At 37.7% G+C, this 6,207-nt stretch overlaps 1 protein-coding gene across 1 annotated transcript in view; it reads right to left on the reverse strand.

Moving 5' to 3' along the window:
* Positions 1–6,207, reverse strand: part of LOC107091161 (myeloid-associated differentiation marker homolog) — a 10,388-nt gene that overhangs the window by 2,020 nt on the left and 2,161 nt on the right. The gene's annotated exons all lie outside the window — the stretch shown is intronic.

Consider the following 6,207-nt stretch of genomic DNA (forward strand, 5'->3'; position numbering starts at 1 on the left):
TTTTGGTACTCTAGCCAAGCTGAGTTTTCTCTGAGTAAGACTGAGTTCTTGTCTCCCTGAGTTTTAACTTTGTTTTTGTCTTTGCCTCTCGGCAGGAAGTCATCCTGCAATCTGGACCTTTTTGGACCTCCTCTCCCAGGAGGGACCAACTGAGTCTTAAATTGAGCCAGGGATTCAAACAGGAGGTTTGGATCCAGTCTCCTTTTTGAGGACGTTGAAATTATTCTCTGAGCAAGGGAATCATCTTCACCAAGACCCATTCAAGTACAGCAGGAAATCTGAGTGGCAATCAGCGTCTCCGTTCACCTACACCGTCTGAGTTCTGGGTAAACCCTGTTCTGCCCTCCGCCTAATCAGACATACACTGGAAAACCAGCACACAGATTGAAGTCAAGGATCCTTCACTTCTCTGGAAACGTGAGTCAACAATCAGATCCTCTCCTTAAAGATCAACGAATCAAATTTCCCACTGAGCCTGAACTAACAGTCTGTCTTCCCCTCGCCTTCTAGTTCTGCTCCAGCTGAGCAGAGTTCAGGGAAACTCTGCACCGAGCTTAACATCTTCAATAAAATCCATCAAACTTTTCATCCCTGTCTCTCTGTTTGGTTTCACTGCATGTGGGTCCGAGCCTTAGATAAAATCATGACAGGGCCATGGATCCAAAAGGGAAAAAAAGGAAGATACCTAATGAGAACAGATAATTCAAAGGGTTTTCTTTCATTACAAATGTGGAAGGATTGCTTGAATTTTTGCTTTGTAATTAGAGGTTGTAAAAAAATAAAAAGAGTCATTTGGAAAGGCATTTCCAGGGAAGAAATGCTAAATATCCAGCCGAACACAAAGTTGGGAGGGAGAGCTGTGATTGCAGGCTTCTGGATACATTAAAGGAGAGCAAAGATAGATTTAAGAAGTGGATTGCATCTCCAACTCCACTACTGCTACTAGCTCTCTTGCAAGCATGGAAAACCATCCACAGATCTAATAGGTAGGTCTTATGCAGGAATATGAACTTTGTTCCATTTTTTCCCTCTGAAATCCTCAAAATAATGGAGGTTGGTCATGGAGGATGTGGGATTTTGTGTCATGATCTGGCCTGTTTGCTCCTCCTTAATTAGTCATTCCTTTCACCTGTCATTTTTCCCTCCCTGCCTCAATTATAATTTATTTCTCTCACCTGTTTCCTGTTGGTTATATTCAGTTCAGCCTGAGCATTCAGTGCCAGATCATTGCTTGTCTTTCTGTTAGCCTGCCTGTTAGTTTTGTTCCTTGGTTTGTGTCCTGGATCCTGGATCCTGTGTTTGTCTCGTCTCCTGATCGTCCACTGTTCCTCCCCTGCGGAGTCCTCTGGGTTTTTGGCTCAATATGTGGGGAGGTTCAGTTTTTATCTCAGTAAGCCTGGCTCCAGGGAGGAGAGCAGTTTAAAGTCCTGCTTCAAGTTCCGGCTACCCTCTTCCACTGAGTCTGCTCGTCTGCACCTGATCCTGTCTGCTCTTGTGCGTGACCACCTGGTCATGCTTCCAGTCCCAGTCAGACTCTGAACCCTCCTGGGAGCCTGTTATTGCCTGGAAGCCTGGATCCTGCTACCTGTTCTGTTCCTGCCTGATCTTAAACCTGTTCTGTCTGTTCCTGCATGATCTGCATCCCTGACCATCCCTGACTGCAGCACTTGGGGACATTCTTGGTCTGGACTGTTAAACCAGAGTGTCTGAGATTGGGCGGTGCCCTGCTCCCCATCCTGCAGTGTCCACAAGCCACAGCTCCACTTTTGTTTTGTTTGTTTATTTAATAAATGTTTTGAACTTTCCTACTGACTGTCTCTCCTTGAATACTGGGTCCATCTGTCCTTGCTTCATGACATTTTGGGATTAGAGAGCACTGCTCTGATGGATGTCAGTTGCTGCTTGGTTCCTCATGAAGCAATCAACTCCACACAACAGAAACAGGTCCACCATATAAAGAGTCCTTTATCGTGTTTCTGTAATTTCACCATTGCAACAAAACCTAAACTGCTTGGTGAAGGGCGGTGAAGCAGCGCATGGTGAATTCCACATGGTGAGATTGTTCACTGCTCCTCCCTCACCTCATGCTACTATGTGACATTTGCTCCAGGATAAACATTTCATCATGAATGCTTATTATATATTTAAGCCCACATAGTCCTTTTTAATACTGGGTTGCCATACAGGGCTTATATAAGACTTATACATTTTTGCAGCTTCAGACAGGTTGTTCCCTGATACTTCATAATTTCATGATCCTTATCATCATTATGCTACTGCTATTAGTGCCACTTTTGAATTTAGGCTATATCTTTGCAATGTGCTATTGATACGCCTGGGCTATTGTGCTATTTATATATATATATACACACCTGCGATGGACTGGCAAACCTGTCCAGGGTGTACCCCGCCTCTCGCCCATTGACTGCTGGAAATAGGCACCAGCACACCACACGACCCCACTCGGGACAAGCGTGTCAGATAATGGATGGATGGATGGATATATATACACAAAGTATGAAAAACAACTTCGTAGCTCATCATTATAATTAACAATTCTGATGATCAATTAGCAGTTCTTAACCTAATTTACTAGGAACTGTGGATATTTAAACCAGCAGAACACCTGATTTTGAATTAAAGACAATTAAATGTTAACAGTTTATTTCACCACTGAGTGGGAAGCCACTATTCATAGGAGAGCATTTATGAATAAAATAAAAAAAATAAAAATGTTAGTCTCCAAGTGTGTTTGGGTGTTTGCACTAGTGTGTTTGAATATTGGGTATGTGTGGAGTGAATCTGTTTTGGATGTGGCTTTAAGTACAATGATGGCACATAGCCAGTTATCTCTTAATGATTTATAGAGAGGGTTGTGCACAGTTTCTGAAACTGGCTCTTAAATCTAACAAGCACAGCCACAAAAAACACAGAAATGTGCAAAACAACATCAAACGTGATAGACTAGAATTAGATTTTTTTTCCAACGTGTTTTATGTTTTCCATTATAAAATGCTTTATAAAACTATGTTCCTATCTTTTGTTTTAGTTACCATCATGATACAAACAGCACTGAAACTAAGGAACAATAGTTGCAAAGTGTTTTAGTGTATCTGACCGCACCTTGACCTGTCCTTGCAAACATAACACAAGACATAATTAAAAACATGGAAGCGATGTTGTCTACCTTGAGCAAAGAAGTGATTCAGGTATAACTTAAGTATTACTATAAGAATTTTGCTCAATCTGAAAGAAGTTGTATTCTGTTATGTTTTATTGTAGCAATGAAATCAAGTTGAGAATTACTAATGTATTCAAGGTGGTGTTAAAGGCTAAAAAAACTTAATTAATTGAATCCATAATACATCTATATTTTCTGCTTGTAAGTCAGTATATGTATGTGTGAATAATTATTCCAACTTGTAAAACAAAATATCTAATATATATCTTATGTGAATTTAAGTGTTTGTAAAAAAGATTTGTATTTGCAAAGATGATTACTTAAGTCAGAGATTCATACACCTGCTGCAAATTCATTGCACAACTTGCAATATTTTTCTGCCAAGATCTCTTTACAGACATGAATAAACTGTGCTTAAAGTCTCTTGTGAATATCAACTTGCAAGTACCATTTGTGAGATTTTGTTCTACGTCTCATCTGATTGGTCAATGTCAAGTCAATCCTACGTTTAAGAGTCAAATCAGAACGGGTGGATTTTACTGTCTGGATGTGGCTTTGATCTGCTGCACTCCCGGAAGAGTCATGGGTGACGTAATCAAAAACTTTGTAGCGTAGTAGGCATAACTTCATCTTTTAGTGAAAAAAAACAAACTCATTCTAATAATTATAATTAATAAATCTAATTATGTGTTGTGATACAAACACTGTTGGACAGGATTTTCAACGTCTTTTCAACAGTCTGGAAATTACAACTATTTACCTTTTCGACCAAATATAGATACCGTTTGGATCATGTTGTCTTTTCAACTTTTTGTTCAGTAGGTTGGAAATAGTATATGTTAATTGAACTAAATCACTAGAATTGATTATTTGCTCATAAGAGTTATTCAGCGACTCTTAAGCATGGCTTTGGTCAAATTTAGTGTATTGTTTAAAAAGCTTTAAGTGCATTTAATGCTCCTTTCCATTTATAATAAGCAATAAACATGCATTTAGTAGCATTTAATGTGCCTCCTATAGACCTTTCATAGTATTTTATGTTCCCTACCAGTTAAAAGCTATACTACATGTTAGATCTCACACCTTACCTTATTTTGAAGTTCTTGAAACCTGGAGTCAGTCAGCATAGGTGAAGAAATTAAAAAATATTACTCTATTATGACTTTAAGTAAAAAAAATGCATTACCATTTATCATGGTAATATCTGTCCCATACAACATCTGTCCTATCTCAGTTCATTGGTAGGTCTATAACATGAGTAAGTGAAATAGAGCAACTCTCAGTGTGATTCTGTACTGCATAAACCAGGCCATGATTTATTCACACAACAACTTAGTCTCAACAAATCGCAGTAAAACTGAAACAGGAGTTTGTATTTATTTCTAACATTTTTATCATATAGATGGCTAATTTCTAATAGGTCTTCTAGATGGTATTTACTCCCTTTAATCATAATTTAAAAAAGATTTCTTGTTTATTTTAAATTTTCTCCTACTTGGGGTAATATTATCATAGAAATGAGTACAAAGATAATCTGAATGGTAGATCACTCAGTGATGAAATTCACAGTGAGAACAACAGTTGTGCAAGCTACTTTTTTTTCTCAGTTTTAACAAGCAGCTAATATAATCTTTTTACATTATTGTTAAATATCTATGATGTATTCAGTGGTATCAACATTTATTTCAGATTACTATTATACTAACATTATTATGCAACTGGATGCTAGACCCAACAAAGAACCATAATAGATATCTATATTTTACAGGAAGGGCAAGTTTATTTCGTATAACAGATCTTACAGCAACTCATTCAGGCCTTTGTTTAAAAAGAGAGTGAAATGCATCATACAATTGAAATAATCATAAAAAAAAGCAACACTTGAATGTATAATGATTAAAAAACATTTTGTTTTTTCAGTCTTTACGGCACTAGTCATTCGTTTTTTTTCTAGTAGGCTGACAGGAAAGGGGGTATGAGAGAGGAGGAGAGGCATGCGGCAAAGGACCACAGGTTGGATTCGAATCCGGGTCGGCCACAACGAGGACTAAGGCCTCCGTACATGGGTCGTGCACGCTAACCGCTGCACCACCTGCACACCCAATGATTAAGAAACATCAAAGAATATAGATAGATATCACCATGGATTCTCCTGCTCTCTGACAACAATGTTCAATCTCACACTTAAGTTGTGATCAAGCAGAGTTACTGTGATTCATTGAATGACTCCTACAATAAACATATATGCTCAGTCATATTCTGATTTCAGATTTAGGGAAGCACACATTTTCTAGACATATCAGTTTTTATAATGTTTTTTCCCCATAGCCTGGGGCTATAGACTCAAAAAGGGATGCAAAGCAAGTATATCTATGTAGCACATTTCAGTACCAAGATAATTAAAAGTGCTATACATTACAAAAGGAAAGTATATTGAAGTGTTATGAAGGTTATTAAAAATATGAATAGCAAAAATTAAAGAATACCAGTGAATAAATAGAATTATAGCATGATTATATTGGAAAAAAAGAAGTATAAAATGCTTGATAAGAAAATATAAAGAAAGTTGGACTGAAAATGTGAGTAATGATGCTTTACAGTTTTTTTTGGAAATGCACTCCAGATAAGTGGAGCATAAGAGCTAATTGTTGCTTCCAAATGTTTGCAACTGGTTCTGAATATGCAGAGTATGTTTGAGCCAGAAAACCTGTGAAGTACAAAAAAACAGCTTCCCTTTTCTCAATTTTGCTTCTATAACAGAGGGTAAGCTGGTTTCCAATAATCATAGGGACCAGTTACATAATAAATATTGCACAAGCAAAATCTTACGTGGTTTTCCTAATAAGACAGGGTCCACATTAAACTAAAATGATGTATCATTAAGTTTTCCTTATGAGTTGTCTCTGATGCTCTGGCTTACTCCCACAATCCAGACACGAGAACATTAGGTTAAATGATAACTCTAAATTGCTTTTAGGTGTGCGTACGTGTGCATGGTTGTATTTCACTCAGTTGCCCTGTGATTG

This window comes from Cyprinodon variegatus, unplaced genomic scaffold (assembly GCF_000732505.1).
Source record: "Cyprinodon variegatus isolate N-32 unplaced genomic scaffold, C_variegatus-1.0 Scaffold327, whole genome shotgun sequence".
Lineage (NCBI taxonomy): Eukaryota > Metazoa > Chordata > Actinopteri > Cyprinodontiformes > Cyprinodontidae > Cyprinodon > Cyprinodon variegatus.